Source organism: Haliotis rubra, unplaced genomic scaffold (assembly GCF_003918875.1).
Source record: "Haliotis rubra isolate DU_JTF1 unplaced genomic scaffold, ASM391887v1 Scf2003, whole genome shotgun sequence".
NCBI classification, from domain to species: Eukaryota; Metazoa; Mollusca; class Gastropoda; order Lepetellida; family Haliotidae; genus Haliotis; species Haliotis rubra.
Window position 1 is genome coordinate 47,073 of NW_025766008.1, and position 19,263 is coordinate 66,335.

The 19,263-nt window shown below is 40.2% G+C and overlaps 1 long non-coding RNA gene across 1 annotated transcript; it reads left to right on the forward strand.

Moving 5' to 3' along the window:
- The first annotated feature begins 404 nt into the window (after positions 1 to 404).
- Positions 405 to 18,383, forward strand: LOC124275665. Its single transcript, XR_006898333.1, has 3 exons — positions 405 to 471; positions 13,738 to 13,740; positions 18,370 to 18,383. It is a non-coding gene; the product is annotated as an uncharacterized LOC124275665 (long non-coding RNA).
- Positions 18,384 to 19,263: the final 880 nt, after the last annotated feature.

A 19,263-nucleotide genomic window follows, 5' to 3' on the forward strand; every position in this document is an offset into this window, starting at 1 on the left:
CAAACTCATCATTTTCGAGCCATGCCTTTATGAAATTCAAGGTAGGGACAAACACAGGTTTGAATGGAGTTATATAGTGGCTGCCATTGTTTGTGGAGCCATGTATACTGAAAGGCAAGAAACGTCGTAATATTGGAGATGACATTTAAGTATCAATGGAGGATTTGAACCTATATTTTTTTAATATACACCGGAAGTCAAGTTTGAGGAAACAACGAATAATGGTCGGATAGCCTGTTTTGTCCAATAAAATATTGTTTGAGATTGAGGCTAGAAATGTGTTTCTGTGTGAAAAGGGAAGCGTCTGCACAAACACAACATGCATGCCTGATTAAAATCGAGATGCACATGCATCATGCATGCATTCAGGTATATATTGCCGGTTTGAGTGGCAATCGTTCACTTGTTTTCTGAACACATGAGCTATGGCTAGGTTAGCGAGAGGTGTTGATGCACAATATGACGGTCCTGGTGACATGTTGTTACACAGGTTCGACCACTACGTTGGCTTCATTGGTGTTGTTGGTGGGGTTGTGTCGCGATCTAAGACATTCTATCATTTGTACGCTGCAATTGTAGTCATTATCAATGACTCAAGCACATTGACCAGCATCTAGACATCCAATGGCTTGTTGTCGTTGATCTCTCACTAGTCTAGCCCTTCTAGAAGCTGCTTCACTAAGTAGGTTGAAAGGATGTAGTAGCCTTATTCTTCCAATCACAATGGCTGGGACGTACTTTCTGATGAATGTGGTTGTTGTTGCTGCTGATGTTGGCAAGTTGCCATTGATAAAAGAGGAGGTCCATGAGGTCGAGGTGGAGGAGGTTGTCAATGATGAGTCAGAGGAGGAGGAGGTCCATCGGTAGTCGGAGGAGGAGGAGAGGGTTGTTGATCTTTCTTTTTTCTGTGTCTCAACATATTGTCTGTCCTGGAAAAAGTTTGATAGCACATGAGACACGTTGTTGACTGAATAGTGGTCTGAATCTAAATGGCAGGGAACCTGTCTACTGCTTTTATCTAAAAAGTCGTCTTCCATTTGTTCATAAAAGTCTGGGAGGAGGAAATCATTTTATCAGCTTTAGATCCTCCTTTCTTCTGCATCTGAATGACAGCCTTGGCCTTATCGACCACTTGTTCAGTAGGGGTAACAAAATTAATCTAAGGCTGCTCTGAGATTTCTTTTGGTTTGTTTTTCTTCCACACTTCCATACAGTTCCAAATATGGATCCACAGACATCATGGCAGATTTTTCTCCTCCACGTATAATTGAATGATTAGGATCTCCTTTCCCTTCAGCTCGTAGCATGTTAAATCGTGTCAATTTATCAACATCTTGTACGAAGAGTTTGTATTAGGGATTATTTATGATGAAAATGGTCACTGGTCCACAGCTAAATGAAGCTAGATTGCCGTCGTGACCTTTTATACTGAACCACAAAAGAAATGTCACACCAATAGCGGTTTCTTAAAGTACACACTTTAATTCACTCTGATTAACAATCAAAACGGAGGACTGAGTTCAAACTTGACAATTATGGTTAACACATTTTGGGGAATCACATTTAGACTTCACACAAACAAATTCACCAAAAATGGTACCATTTAGATACCACAAGGTCAGTATCATGTGACTCATCCATGGGCATTGATGTCAGCATTGCATCATCTGTAGATATGATGAGTTAGCTGGTTGATGAAGGACAAAGGCACTTAGGTCCATATTCTGCAAAATGCCTGATCGAATCCAGCCACAGTTGTTGGCCTTGGTTGGAGGTCATTCAGTCTTCTTTGAATCTCGTCCCAAATGTGTTCTATTGGACTTAAAGCCGGACTGAGTGCAGGCTATTGTAGGGTTTGGGTGCCATGTTGTCTTAGGAAGTCCAATGTTGTTCTGGCAGTGTGGGCATGACCTGTTGTCTTGCTGGAAGATATTATTTCTGTTAATGTCGGACAACATGATGGGGTCTTATGACTTAGTCAATATAGCAAGTAGCTGTCACGTAATTTCCTCATCCTGGACGAAGATTCTGGAACACCACAGTGTCAACTAACTGGTTCGAACCGATTGCACCCCACACTATGATGCTTGGACCACCCCACAAGTCTCTTTCGAGAATACACTCATTGGTAAACGGTTCACCACGCATTTGTCATACTCGCACTCTGCCATCGACTGTCGAAACACAATGTCAGCTTTCATAAGATAAAAGCACAGTTCTCCATTGTCGATAATGCCAATTTTGACGCTGAGTTGCCAATTGCAGTCGGTTTTGGTGGTGACGAGTGGTGAGGGTCTGTGACAGCAGAGGTTTCTTCCGCGCAAACGTTGACGCACTGCATTGGCACTGATGGGTCTGTTGTGAGTCCCAATGTTCTGACGTGCTGTTTCCGTCATCCTGGGGAGGTGATCCTGCAGAAGGTGGCGCACAATCAGTCGGTCTTGATGTTGTGATGTTACTGAATGTCGCCTACTGTGTGAACGGTCTTGGATGCTGTTAGTTATCTGATACCATTCCCGCAGTTGGTAGATTGTCCTAACATGAACATTAAAATGATTAGCTACCCTCCTTGCAGTCTGGACAACTTACAATCGTCACTAGACTTGGTTCCTCTGATCTCTCGTAAGTCGTCGCATGGTGATTGTGTCAAAACAGAAATGATTTCAGGCGAGTTTGGGACTCATTTCATTGGTAGGGTTGTTATGACATGCACGTGCAATCTCATTTTCACAAATGTCGTACGAAAATGTTTGGTATGTTTATCCGATTTGCTTTTTCATCAGAAAACACACTGATGTTGGTAATAACGGTCAATTTGGATTGAAAAGCATGCTAACAAAACGGTTGGTACAATCATAATAAAAACACCATCTTGCAAGAACGAAATTTTGCGTTTCGTTTGTGGTTCAGATATCCATAGATATATCAATGGTTTTAAATGACCGTCAGATTTCATGGCTTGGAAAATTTCTTAGGTCCAGCATCACAAACAGTATTTTTTGGATCGTCAAACATGCTCTTCACCCCCTTGACAAACTAAAGACGTGTGTATTTGTACCAAAATGTACTACGCCAATGCTTTATCTAAAAACCAGGCATTTTGAATTTTTGAATGTGGTGTCATTTTGAATATGGTTTTGACAGCAGATTTTGAACAATCATTGACACCATCAATTACATGAGATCACAAGGCTTTGACACCATAAATTACATGATTAAATCCCATGACGTCAAAAAATGATGATGTAGTAAACGTGATGACGCCACAATGATATGACATCGCTGCACTTAAAGTCTAGTGTTCAGAGGTGTACATTTTTCATTTAAAACGAATGAAAGGTGATTTTTGATGATAAATAGTATTGTAATTACGTGTCTTCTGATATTAATTATATCTGCACGAGTTGATAAAGTTACGAATATCCAATGCTTGCCGAAACACAGAGTTCGTATCGTTTTTACTAGCAAAATACAGGAGAAACCTAATATGCGCATATAATATGAAATCCCACCTGGAAATCGGTTGAGAGGAATTTTCAGATGTAACCGCTTAGTATAATTCCACTTTGTTAGTTAAGAATTGATTTGAATCGCATGACGAGCAACAAGGGATAGATCGTTAACTTTTGAAATACCATGACAATAATGCCTAAAAAAATTATTTGTGAAGGGCATCTAGAAGTGATATATATGAAAAACCGAGAATTTGTCCACTTTTGTGTTTTGAGGAATGCGACGTGTCGGAATGTATTCTTACTCCTTCATCAGGTGAATGAGAAACAAGGGAGCAGATAGATATATAAGTGCATGTGATACAACTGTCATGTATCGGGACAGCAGTGGCAGGATAACTAAATTAATGGTCCCTGTGGAGGTGTTAAGGAGGACTCCCCGAGCACGCATGCGCACGAGTAGCGAACAGCATGGCGACCATGTGCTCTCATGTGTACTAACACAAACGTGAATAAAATACTGTTATACTCCCCGTTGAGTGTAATACTTGACATAATTGGCGACGAGGTGAAACCTCTACAACCATCTCTACGATGTCTGACTGCAGTAAGTTTGGAGAATTTAACGCAGCTGTGGAAACCTGGACTTGTTACACCGAACGGCTCGAAGCACACTTCACGGCAAACAAGATTGACGACGCTGACATACGGAGGTCAATTCTCATCAGTTGTGTGGGACCAAAGACATATGGACTCATTCGGAATTTGATATCTCCTGCCAAGCCAAAGGATAAACCTTTTGAAGAACTTGTGGAAGTTGTTCAAACTCATCACGATCCACGACCGTCGGCTATTGTGCAGTGGTACAAATTCAACACATGCTTTCGTCAGCCAGGTCAGTCTATTTCTGAATATGTGGCAGAACTACGGCGCTTAGCCGAATATTGTGATTATGGGACAGAATTGGAGAAAATGTTGAGGGACAGGATAGTATGTGGTGTTGCTAATGATGCAATTCAGAAGAGACTTTTGTCTGAGGCAGGATTAAACTACAAACGTGCTTTAGAAATTGCTCAAGGTATGGAGATGGCAGCTAAGAATATTGTTGACATTCAGAATCCAGTAGGAAAGAAAGATCTAGCATCTGCAGACATAAACTTTGTAAAGAAGAAACAGTATTCAAAACCAAGAGACAATTCACACAAGTTCAATAGGAAGGACAGACCTCATTCTTCACATGATAAGGGGAAAGGACGCAAGTGCTTTAGGCGTGGAGACGACTCACATAACCCTGAGCAATGCAAATATGTGGATGTGGAGTGCAGTTATTGTCACATCAAAGGACATATCAAACGTGCTAGTTTCAAACGTAAGCGGAGACAGGGCCACCAAGCAAATCTTCTCGAGAATGTCGATCAGTCAGACATAAGTGAAGCAGAAGAAGAATATGAACTTTACACCATAAGTGAACCAATGTCTCAACCAATCATGATAACAGTACATCTCAACGGTCAGTCCGTAACCATGCAATTTGACACAGGTGCAAGTATTTCCATCATGAGTCTTAAAACGTTCAAGAGCATTTGGAAGACAGAACAAGCCCCTCAGCTCAAAGAATGCTCATTAATTCCTACGGGGTTACACAGGAAACATTGTGGACTTGATAGGATGTGCAGAGGTAAACATCACATCCAGAACCAAACAGTTACATCACAACTCCTTGTAGCCAGAGGTGAGAGACCCAGTCTGTTCGGAAGAAATGGATTCGACTGTTCAATGTGACACGTTTTGATGAACTGAACAATGTATCATCTTCTCCCCAGGACATCGAGGATGTGCTCCAGACATACTCACATATTTTCCAGGAACAAGGGGGAATCAAGGGTATGGTTGGCAAGATATACATTCCACCAGACGCAAAGCCAGTGTTTCTCAAAGCACGACCACTTCCTTATGCCATGAAAGAAAAGGTAGACCAAGAATTAGACCGACTCCTTGCAGAAGGAATTATAGAACCAGTACAACACTCGGAGTGGGCCACTCCGATAGTCCCTGTACTCAAGTCAGATCAAACAGTGAGACTCTGCGGAGACTACAAAGTCACAGTGAACCAAGCATGCAAGCCAGACCCATACCTCCTCCGCCTTCCTCCAGCTTCCTATCGACGAGAAGTCGAAGGACTACACAACCATAAACACCCATAGAGGGTTATTCAGATTCAACAGATTGCCCTTTGGAATTTCATCCTCACCGGGCATATTCCAGCGCTGCATAGACAATCTCTTACAGAACATTCCCATGACTGGTGGTTACCAGGATGATATCATCATCTCAGGTCAGGATGATACCAAACACATGGAGAACCTCACCACTGTGTTGGAGAAACTTTCAACAGCAGGCGTAAGGATCAAGAAAGAAAAGTGTGTTTTCAAAGCTCCAGATGTTGTGTATTTAGGGCATAGAATCAGTGCTGAGGGCCTACACCCACTACCAGAGAAAGTGGATGCCATCAAAGATGCACCCGCTCCTACAAACATTACTGAACTTAAGTCATTTCTGGGTTTACTAAATTACTATGGGAAATTCTTGAAAACCTATCAACGGTCCTAGCTCCTCTACACTACCTTCTGAAAAGGACATTAAGTGGCATTGGGGTGCCAAACAGAACGATGCTTTCATAGAAGCAAAAGACTTCTTAGCTCAGCAGAAGTCCTGGTGCACTTTGACAGTGAGAGAGAACTTATTCTTGCTACGGACGCATCACAGTACGGACTGGGTGCAGTCCTCTCTCACAAGATGCCTGATGGGTCCCAGCGCCCTATATCATTTGCATCACGAACACTCAACCAGGCAGAAAAAGGGTACTTCAAATCGAAAAAGAGGGACTCTCTGTCATATTTGGAATTAAAAGATTCCACCAGTATTCTCTACGGGAGACACTTTCTGATCTCAAATGACCACAAACCCCTCCAGTTCCTGTTTGGAGAAAAGAAAGGCATTTCGGGCTATGTCTTCTCCGCGTATCCAGAGGTGGGCAATAACCCTGTCTGCCTACAGCTACTCCTTCGTCTACGCTCCAGGAAAGGATCTTGGTCATGCGGATGCCATGAGTAGGTTACCACTACACAATGCACCTTCCTCGGTTCCCACTCCTCCAGAAACATTGAATCTACTAGAATTCTTGGATTCAACGCCAGTGACTGCAACAGACATAGCTGCATGGACGAACCATGATCCATTGCTTTCACGGGTGAGAAGATTCACCAACAGTGGATGGCCATCATCAGTGAATGACGATTCGATGAGACCATTCTTTCTCACGACGAAATGGACTGAGTTCACGGTGGTGTGATACTGTGGGGACAACGTGTTGTTGTACCTGAACAAGGTCGCGCACAGATACTTGAACTGTTACATGAGGGACATCCAGGAATGGTGAAATGAAGATGTTTTCACGCCACTATGTATGGTGGCCAGGTATGGATCAGGAAATTGAAGGGAAGGTGAAGACCTGCGACACATGTCAGGTGAATGGGAAAGCCACCCTCCGGTGAACATTCATCCGTGGAGTATCCCAGTGGCCCCTGGCAACGACCGCACATCGATTATGCCGGTCCTCTGATGGGAAAGATGTATCTAGTTATAGTTGATGCTCATTCCAAATGGATTGACGTACACGTGTCAAACTCAGCAACATCCGCAGCAACCATTCAGAAGCTTCAAGAAAGTTTCGCAATCTTTGGCCTCCCAAAGACTGTAGTATCAGACAATGGCACATGTTTTTCCAGTACTGAGTTCAAGATGTTCATGGACAAAAGGGAATCGGAACACATCTTCACCCTCCATACCATCCAGGATCAAATGGCCTTGCAGAGAGATCGGTTCCAGACCCTGAAAGAGGGAATCAAGAAAATGAACGGCGGTACAGTAGAATCGAAGGTAACTCGGTTCCTATTCAGATACCGTACACTACCTCACTCCATCACTGGGAAGTCTCCTGCTGAGCTAATGATAGGGAGAAGAATGAGAACCAGTCTGGATTTGGTCCATCCTGATGAGGTCAGGAAAATTGTGCGACACCAGAGTAAACAAAAGGCCTATAAAGATGATCATGCTCACACCAAGACCTTTCAAGTGGGTGATTTTGTCTATGTCACTAACTTCGGCAGTGGTCAGAGGTGGATCCCGGGAACTGTGCTGAAAATAGTCAGTTCCATCTGTAATGTTCATCTGGCTGATGGTTGCGAGGTACAGCGACACATGGATCACATGAAACAACGCTTTGAAGCACCAGAGCACAGATCTGAAGTGATTCCGGAGACAGTCACTCCTACTCAGCTGGACAACATGCAGGCAACTCCAACCAGCATGCCCACAACGCAGGATGAGGTGCCTATGACTAACTATGGCACTACAGTAAAGGGGACACAGTCATCGCAAAAATCAGAGACTGTCACTCTGCGGCGCTCTTGCCGAGTCCCTAAAGCTCCTGTGCGACTTGACTTGTAGACTGTAAAAATCAGTGTTCTGACATAGTTCTAGTCAAAAGACTTTTAAAGTTTTAGTTTCATTCAAATAAGCTTTATTAACACAAGAGACTTTAATTGAGTTGAAGTTAATTAATAATTTCAATTTATTGTATATCTCATATCTAAAGAAGGGAGAAATGTCATGTATCGGGACAGCAGTGGCAGGATAACTAAATTAATGGTCCCTGTGGAGGTGTTAAGGAGGACTCCCCGAGCACGCATGCGCACGAGTAGCGAACAGCATGGCGACCATGTGCTCTCATGTGTACTAACACAAACGTGAATAAAATACTGTTATACTCCCCGTTGAGTGTAATACTTGACAACAACGAAAGTGATAACCTAACAATGGAGGAAAGCCAGTCACCCTTAAGTACCAAATTGCTTCCATTGACAGACAAACGAACATGACTATGTTCTAACCTTCATGGGTTCATGGAACATCATCGCACGGAAATGATGTTTTATGATGCGCTTGTTATACAACGGATACTTGTGTTCACTGGTGCTACACGATATTTTGAACCCAGGTCAATTTATTACAATGTATTGATTGGGAGTCCATTCGCTGCTGGATGAACAGAGGCATATTGCTTATAAAGTCATTACGCCTTATAGGTATGTGCTTCGGTGTATGGCCCTAAAGCCCTAGAAACTCTCAGGAGGTACACTTGTCAACACAGTCACCCATCCACCTTCTTTCCGCAACCAGTCAACACTGACTGACTGACTGAGTTTAGTTTTACGCCGCTTTTAGCAATATTCCAGCAATATCACGGCGGGGGACACCAGAAATGGGCTTAACACATTGTGCCCATGTGGGGAATCGAACCCGGGTCTTCGGTGTGACGAGCCAACGCTTTAACCACTAGGCTACCCCACCGCCCCTCCTATTAGATGACATAAACTACCTTCCAGTCAAATGACAAAAGCTACCTTTCTGTAAAATGACTTAAACTGCCTTCCTATCAGGTGATATAAACTACCGTATTAGTTGACAGAACCTTACTTCCTTCTTGTTGATGTGATCGGCCTTCCTGTCACGATTGTCTTCTACAGACTCGATTATAAACAGACTGCGATCGTATTGATGTTATATTGATGAATGTGGCGTAAAACAACAACAATCTATTTACTCCTCTGTGCGACAAATTTATACATTAGAACTGCAGGAACATGCCGTATTTCAATGTTATCCATTTATGCGATATATCATTGCAACTTTACCTGACTCATAAAGAAATAGCATATGGTCTTTCAATACCTTTATAAAATCAGCTTCTCTATCACGAATCATGTATATCGAAACGCCGCTCTTTGCAATAAGCAGGAAGTTCTTATCACTAAAGTGGTATGCTCCTTTTTATATCACATACTGTTTATTGCAGCATAGGTGACCTCTCCTTGCGAATGTCTAGTTTGGAATGACCAATCTTTTGAAGTTGGCTCAAGTTCTGCTTTAGTAAACTGTTGTTTTCCAAATAGATCTAAAATTTAAAAAACTCCTTAAGATTTCTTATACACTTCTTTCAGATCCTTAGACATGCCCAAACTTTACATATTAGGAATATATCTACAGGTTCCAAGTTGACGTGTCTGGTCATTAGTTACCTAACATAGTGATTGCATATTTCCTACAATTACATGTGTCAATAATGCGTCATTTATGTCATTCACTGATCCATTTCATCATACAGCATTTATCTCATTCAATGTTTTGAAGCTGCATATTATGGCATAAAAACATAAAAAAGTAAATGTTCATTTTGAAGTGTGAACGAATTTTCGTTCTTGACATACCACAAGTGTTCCAACCAATACAGTTATAATGTTTAATAACTACCAGTTTAGATGTTATACATATGGTTATGCATATAAGTGTATGAAAACACACGGACACACATGCACAAACACACACACACACACACACACACACAAACACACAAACATAAAATATGTTACTTGTGATTCTGTTTGGACGAAAAAGAAATATCTGATTCAATCAGAAACTCTTTATAAATTACCTTCCCTCACCCTGAGAGAAGCATGCCCCGAACCGTCCGTTTTTTTAATAAATTCATTTGCATAAGAGAAGGGATTATCAAACATGTGAAACAAACTTGCGTATAATACCACTGAACAATATTAAGTTCAGTTTGATTTCAATATAATAATAAGCTAGGTTCCTCATTCACACATACCATACAACTGGACAACACCAAAATCAACACATTACAACCAACCGAATTCAACACAATACAGCTTTACCGCCTTTGAAATCTTCATTCCGTTCACGAATCTCTTAGGTGCGTTAAAGAGATGATGACATCACGACATGTCGAACCAATCTACAGCTCAGCAGAAACAACTTAAATGAAATACGATAAAAAGGAGTACATACACCTTCATATAACATTGTATTTTGGGCACTATGGTTCACACAACAACAAAGTAATGATTAACACTCACCAGGGCTCTCTGATGACGGTATTTTGGAAGGCCTTCTCTGTTCTTTGACTGGTGGTGGTTGTGATCTCAATTTAGGTTCCTGGAGTCCTCTTTGAATGTCATGGTTGTATTTAGTGTCTCGCGATGGATTTCCGCTGACAAAAGTCTGTCTCCTCTTGAGGTTTGGGACATCCGTATTCTGAGTAGGACGTTGCAATATTTTATCATTAAACTCTCTGGATACATTACTTCCCAAATGACGTTGTCGTTTTGACGGGCTTCCTTTCTTGAATTGTTTTTTGCGTCTCATTTTTTTGCAACTCTTGGTTACAGAACCATTGTTTTTAATACACAAACTAGCTCTCGTTCCGGCACGACCATCATCTCGGCTGTTAGACCCGGGGGTAACTATTCTTTTGAAAGACATAGACGGGGAATCATTTAAGAGTCTCCCTCTTTCCAAACTCTGGGCTATATTACCCTGCCTTTTATTACACATATTACACATACTCGTTTTAGCACGACCATCTTTTCTGTTGCTAGATATGGGAGACTTGGGTACTGCTGTGAAACTCTTAGACCTGGAATTACTTAACACTCTCCCTCTTTCACAACCCTTAGCTACATTACCATGTTTTTTACCAAACCTGCTAGAACTCATTCTAACACTGCCAACCCCTTTGTTGTTGGTCTCACTTGGCACTCTCAGATTTTCACAACCCTTGGCAACATAATCATGATTTTTACTGCACCTACTAAGACTTTTGCAAGCACTAGCATCTCCTTTGTTGCTGGACACGGGGACAGCAGGATGTGCGACAGTAGTTGCAGTCTCATGTCGTGTGGTGGCCACTTGGCTGCCACACCAATTTCCATAGATCGCTGACCTCTTGTGGAAGTACCTAAAGGACACAGAAATGACCATTTTCTTCCATATATATATATATATACATACATTATTACATACATACATATGAACGTTGGAAATGTTGTTAATAACACTCAAAAAAACAATAAATAAGGCTGTACAGTAAAGAACGGATTGCCTGAACACATCATGGAACACATCACATGACAACAACAACATTCATGCACAACACACACGAAAAGCACAAATTGCATACGTAAAACATGCTGATTAGGGGTATAAATGACCGTCGGCAAAAAACCGTTCTCATTTTAGCTGTACCTCCACAAGTAAAGTTTATATTGCAATGCCAAGATTGTCACCAGAGGAACGAGAACGGGCGTTGGGCATGTTGCAGGTTGGCACATCAAGCAGGATTATTGCCAGACGATTTGGTTGCCATCATTCCACCATCATAAGACTTGCCAACAGGTACCAACAAAAAAGGAACCACCAGGGACCGCCAACGTCCTGGCCAGGCACGTGTTACCACCCCTCGCCAAGATTGAGACATTGTTCGGCGCCATATTCGGGATCGTACGTTGCCAGCAGCCAGAACCGCCAACGCTGTCCAAGGCCGACGTGGTTTTATCAGTGCTTCCACCGTCCGACGCCGTCTCCGTGCGGCAGGATTAAGGTGTCGACGCCCTTATGTTGGACGCATCCTGACTGATAGATATCGCCGTAAACGCCGACGATGGGCCAAACAGCATCATTTGAGGTTGTTACGACGTTGGCATGGTGTTATGTTCTCCGACGAGTCACGTTAACACTTGCGAAATGCTGACGGGCGTCTACGGGTATGGCGTCGACGGGGAGAACGTTACCATCAGGACTGTGTTATGCAAACAGATCGGTGGGGTGGAGACAGCATTATGGTTGGGGGAGTAAGGGGGCTGGGGTGGATCAGTTATCACAAAACCGCTCTGGTAGTTTGTCGTGGCAGAGTGAATGCCCTTTACTACCGTGACACCATTCTTCAGAACAACGTCGTTGCCTTCTATAACCAACATCAAGATCTGCACACATTCCAGCGGGACAATGCTCGAGCGCACACTGCACGTGTTGCAAACAACAACATTCCTCTACTTCCATGGCCTGCATTGTCACCAGATTTGTCTCCCATTGAACACTTGTGGGATTACACCGGCCAGCGCATCTCACGTCGCCCACAGATCAACAACCTTGAGGAACTTGAGAATGCCTTGCAACAAGAGTGGAATGAATAGCCTCAAAACATTATTCAGAGACTTATCAGTTCAATGAGGAGAAATTGCACAGCTTGTGTTGCTGCTAACGGTGGTCATACACGTTGCTGACTTTCCTATTTACTTCATCTTTCTTTCATGGTCAGCGGAATTGAAACTTCACTGTTTTGCTTCATTGGTTCTTGTTTCTTTTTCTTTTCCGATCATTTGGCTACAAAAGTATGTTAAATTTACACCGAATGCTCAGTTATGCTCTTTGAAATATGTGCAAAATGTGCTGGTGTTGCAATCAAACACATCTGAAGTAATGTTCCTCGGTGACTAAAAAATGTCAATCATTACCAACATGAAGGAGACATAGAAGATCTGTAAATACGATTGGCTCTATAACTAATTTCGTAATTTGCTTTGCGGAAACGTTAAGACTGAACTCCATTTCACCCACAGTCGTTTTCGGATTGAACCAATTCTTCGTTCCTCGGGGTTTACTTAGATTTTATTCGCATGTATTGCTTCTTCTTCGATCCTTTATCGTGTTTATTACACCCAATACTGATATATGGGTCCGGGCATTGGTACATTAATAGAAAACAACAACTCAAAACAATTATCCGAGATGGATTTTCGCGTGTCCACTAAAACGATTGTCCCCTTCGGAGGATTTCCCTTTTTCACAGAGAAGAGGTCTGACTGAGTCAGGTCATGTAATACAGCAAGCAGATGAACCTCCGAATGTTGTGAAAATAATTCCCACTGCTGCATCCTGTGTGCTGCTTCTGTGACGTTTGAGGAAATAATTGAAAGAATCAGAAAATAATTTCGAGTTATTAGTTAATCTGAAATAAGGAAAAGAATCAAAATCTAAATATAACCGAGAAACGAGGAGAACTGGCCATTTTGAAAAGAAATGAAGAAGTAATTTAATAATGAGAAATTTCTGTTTAAAAATATTTTATGCTGCCAAAGTGACAGCATTATGCCTTCGTTATATATGCTGATTTGTGAAAAGAGAGAAAAATAAATGAGTATAAAGTGTAATGCAATTGTCTCCGAATAGTTGGTACAGGTGTAACGTTGTTATAGGATATAGCGCACATATCCATGTATCTAGTACATGCTCAAGGTGCTGACATTTTTTCCCCTCGATCACTGGATGTCAATCTCAGCGTGATACAAAACAGTTAACACACAAGGTCGTTTAATCCAAGTTTATGACTAATAACCCCTTTTAACGCCGCACTAAGCAATATTCCAGCTATGTCGCTGCAGTCTGTAAATAATCTAATATTGTCCAGACAATCCAGTGATTGACATCATGAGCTTCAATATACACAATCAGGAAATAGACTACTCAAATTTCTCAGAAATGTGAATTCATGAGGCATTTTTTAGTAAAAAACAAGCAAACCACATATGATGGGGGTAGTTTTTCGTGATGAATAGGAATCTGATCGAAAATGCCCAATTAGGTCATAAAGGTCAATGAGTGGAAAATTCAAACTTTTTAAAAAAGTGTTTTATTTATCATTCTCTATCCATACTATTTACTCATTTTGCAATATATTGAATTATAATGTTACAACAGGATTTCAAAATGTTGGATTTCAAGGAAATACTGAAGGAAAGGTTTCATATTTTGGCAAATATCTCCCTTACGGAGCTACTTTTAGTTCTTGTGTGAAGAGTTACATTTTACAGGCATATTTTCATAATAAATGCGAAGCACGGCTGAATATTTTGACTGCATTATGTTTCTGGCAAACTGTTTAGATCACAAAATGTGCATATTAGGTGCATAGTTAATGCAAAGGTCAAAGGGTGCGACCGGATGCGGTAGGCATTTTTATACACATATGCAACACGAATGCTTTCATAATGTTTCACACGCATGCCACGTGAAATTGCTTTCATTCATGCAGTGAGTTCGATTAATGATTTTGGCAACATAGTTACCCATTTAACAGTTCAGGGAATCACAGGAACAGGTGGTGACTCCATTGATAATATGTCAAATAGATAATATGAAGATGAAGTGAAAATATATGTATGCAAGCCATGTGTCATGTGCCATATTTATCTTGACTGAAGGATCGAGGGTATACCGAACCTCGCAATATCTCCTTAGCTTGGAGGCCTCCTTAAAGGAAGAGATACTGAGTACCCAGTTCTTTCTGGTTACAAAAGGTATCTTTAGACCGACTGGTCAAATACAAAGCTCAAATGACACATCTTGGCGCTGTCGCTTGAGGCTGGCAACAAGATCCATGATTTGCCTATATCAGAGCTACATATATAATACCACTAAAGACCCCACCTGGTACATACACACACATTGCATTTTTTGCATCGAAAAGAAATACAAGCAGTGCATCAACTATTAAAATCGGCACAAAGAGTCCTATTTGATAGCAAAGTCTTTTAGTATACCCTCAATCCTTCATTCAAAAAACAAATGGCACATGACACATGGTTTGTATGCATTTAGTTTCACTTTCACCTTCATCTTTATATTATCTATTTGACACATTATCAGATGGGGCTCCTTCCTGTTCCTGTGATACCCTGAATTGTTACGTAGGTAATTATGTTGCTAAAATCATTAATCGAACTCTCTGCATGAATGAAAGCAATTTCATTTGACATGCATGTGAAGCAGCATTAAAGCATTCGTGTGACATACATGTAAAAACGCCTATCGCATTCTGTCGCACCCTTTGACCTTTGAAGTAGTTATGCACTTAATATTCAAATTTTGTAATCTAAACAGTTTGCATGGAAAATGATCCTGTCAACAAAAGAAAAAGCTTCAGCCTTTCTTTGCATGTTTAGCAAAAATGCCTGTAAAATGTAACTCTTCATGCAAACACGAAAAGTAGCTCCGTAAGGGAGATATTTGCAAAATTATTCGAAACTTTTCCTTCAGCATTTTACGGAAGCGTCCTAGTGCCACAGTCTGATTTTTTTTATCTCCTAATTAGGACTTACTATCTCCTAATTAGGAGATACTATCTCCTAATTAGGTGATACTATCTCCTAATTAGGAGATAGTTAAGTCCTAATTAGGAGATAGTAACTCCTAATTAGGAGATAGTATCTCCTAATTAGGAGATAGCTAAGTCCTAATTACGAGATAGCTAAGTCCTAATTAGGAGATAGTAACTCCTAATTAGGAGATAGTATCACCTAATTAGGAGATAGTAACTCCTAATTAGGAGATAGTATCTCCTAATTAGGAGATAGCTAAGTCCTAATTAGGAGATAGTAAGTCCTAATTAGGACATACTAAGTCCTAATTAGGTGATAAAAAAATTCAGACTGTGGCACTAGGACGCTTCCGTAGCATTTCCTTGAAATCCAACATTTTGAAATCCTGTTCTAACATTCTTATTCAATATATAGTAAAATGAGTTAATTGTGAGGATAGAAAATAAAAACAAAACACTTTTTTAACAAGTATGATTTTTTCACTCACTGATCTAACATTGAGATGAGTAGATAATGCCCATATCAGTAGATAATGCCCATTTGAAATGACCAGATAATGCACATTTCAGATGAGTAGATAATGCACATTTCAGATGAGTAGGTAATGCACATTTGAGATGAGTAGATAATGCACATTTGAGATGAGTAGATAATGCACATATGAGTAGATAATGCACATATCAGCAGATAATGCATATTTGTCACGCGTAGATAATGCACATATGAGTAGATAATGCACATTTGAGATGAGTAAATAATGTACATTTGAGATGAGTAGATAATGCGCATTTGAGAAGAGTAGATAATGCACATTTGAGTAGATAATGCACATTTGAGATGAGTAGATAATGCACATTTGAGATGAGCAGATAATGCACATTTGAGAAGAGTAGATAATGCACATTTGAGATGAGTAGATAATGCACATTTGACATGAGTAGATAATGCACATTTGAAATGAACAGATAATGCACACTTGAAATCAGTAGATAATGCACATATCAGTAGATAATGCACATTTGAGATGAGTAGATAACCACATATCAGTAGATAATGCACATTTGAGATAAGTACAAAATGTACATTTGAGATGAGTAGATAATGCACATTTGACATGAGTAGATAATGCACATTTGAAATGAACAGATAATGCACACTTGAAATCAGTAGATAATGCACATATCAGTAGATAATGCACATTTGAGATGAGTAGATAACCACATATCAGTAGATAATGCACATTTGAGATAAGTACAAAATGTACATTTGAGATGAGTAGATAATGCACATTTGAGAGATGAGTAGATAATGCACATTTGAGATGAGTAGATAATGCACATTTGTCATGCGTAGATAATGCACATATGAGTAGATCGAGCACATTTGAGATGAGTAAATAATGCCCATTTGAGAAGAGTAAATAATGCGCATTTGAGATGAGTAGATAATGCACATTTGAGATGAGTTGATAATGCACATTTGAGATGAGTAGATAATGCCTATTTGAGATCAATAGATAATATACATATGAGTACAAAATGCACATTTGAGATAAGTAGATAATGCACATTTGTCATGAGTAGATAATGCACATGTGAGTAGATCGTGCAAATTTGAGATGAGTAGATAATGCCCATTTGAGATGAGTAGATAATACGCATTGAAGAGGAGCAGATAATGCACATTTGAGAGATGAGTAGATAATGCACATTTGAGATGAGTAGATAATCAACATACAAGTAGATAATGTACATTTGAGATGAGTAGATAATGCACATTTGAGATGAGTAGATAATGCACATTTGAGATGAGTAGATAATGCACATTTGAAATGAGTAGATAATACCCATTTGAGATGAGTAGATAATGGACATATGAATAGATAATGCACATATTAGTAGATAATGCACATTTGAGATGAGTAGATGGTGCACATTTTCATGCGTAAGTAATGCACATATGAGTAGATCGTGCACTTTTGAGATCAGTAAATAATGCACATTTGAGATCGGTAGGTAATGCACATTTGAGAGATGAGTAGAAAATGCACATTTGAGATGAGTAGATAATGCACATACGAGTAGATAATGCACATTTGAGATGAGTAGATAATGCACATTTGAGATGAGCAGATAATGCCCATTTGAGAAGAGTAGATAATGCCCATTTGAGATGAACAGATAATGCCCATTTGAGATGAGTATATTATGCACATTTGAGATGAGTAGATAATGCCCATTTGAGATGAGTAGATAATGCCCATTTGAGAAGAGTAGATAATGCACATATGAGTAGATGATGCACATGTGAGTAGATAATTTGGATTTAAGACGAGTAGATAATGCACATTTAAGATGAGTAGATAATCAACATACGAGTACATAATGCACATTTGAGATGAGTAGATAATGCACATTTGAGATGAGCAGATAATGCACACTTCAGATGAGTAGATAATGCACATTTGAGATGAGTAGATAATGCACATTTGAGAGACGAGGACACGAACCATACTGCTATGTTAAGGACTGGTTGTCTGAAGAAGAGTTGAAAGTAAGTTTTTCTTTTCTTTTGAGACCCTCCCATAAGATATTGTCATAAACTCATTGCAGAGTTATTTGTAACTGTGTGGGGTGTGTCAAAATGTTTTAACAACAGGCTTCTTTTAACATTTGAATGTATGTAAAAGTGTTTACACATTGTTTGAATTTGAGTCCCACACTCTCAAATCGCCAGCACATGATACTAAAACCGCCTCTTCCCAAATATGAAACAAATGGTAGACTTGGTGTTAGTGTGTGGTCCTGTGCATAGTGACTTTAGTTTTACACCGCTATTAGCAATATCACGACGGGGAACACCAGAAATGGGCTTCACATATTGTGCCCATGTGGGGAATCGAACCCGGGTCTTTGGCGTGACGAGCGAACGTTTTATTGATGGAGAGTGATGTTTTCGATTCTGCCCCTATCTCTGATGCTAGTGTTGTCGTTGTTGTTCGGGAGCATCCCCGGTCCGTTCTCGCGGTTCTTCGGTCCGTTCTCGCGGTTCTTCGCAATCTCTTCATTAACGAATACTCTTATAACGAAATGAAATGACGGGTATAACGACGTGTTTCGGCCAATTTCTGTATTATTACGTCGAAATGACTATAACGAACTACGAATAGTGGCCACTTCCTTATAAGCGTCTACTGTTCATTTCAGAGAACAACAGAGTCATCACACCATATAAATGTGTATCTGGACGTCTGCTGATACAGAGTGTGTTTAGAATGTTTCATGTATAGAAATATTGTTTTAAAGTAACTTTCTAGTTTTATGTGTAAATCTGTGACATTCTAGTTATTTTATTGTCTTTTGTTGACAGGTACATACAGTTATTGTTTTATTTTATTGTGATATATATAGCTTTCGTAGTCACGATATGACTGAAATATTGCCGATGGGACTTTAAATTTGAACTCACTCACTAAAGCTCTTCATAGAAAGTACCTTTCATCACGGGAAGCAGGCAAAGACTCCATTGTTGTGGGAGGATGACCTTTTCTTAGACCCGTCACGGCTCTCTGCACACGATTACTACCATTGACCTGCTTAACGCATTCTTGGTTCGCACTGAAAATGAATAAATGAAGAAATCAATTATAAGTATAGCTAGTAAAGCAATGACTTAGACTGATTAGACTGATATTTGAATTTGTACAGAATTAGGTTATCTTTACAAAGAAAACA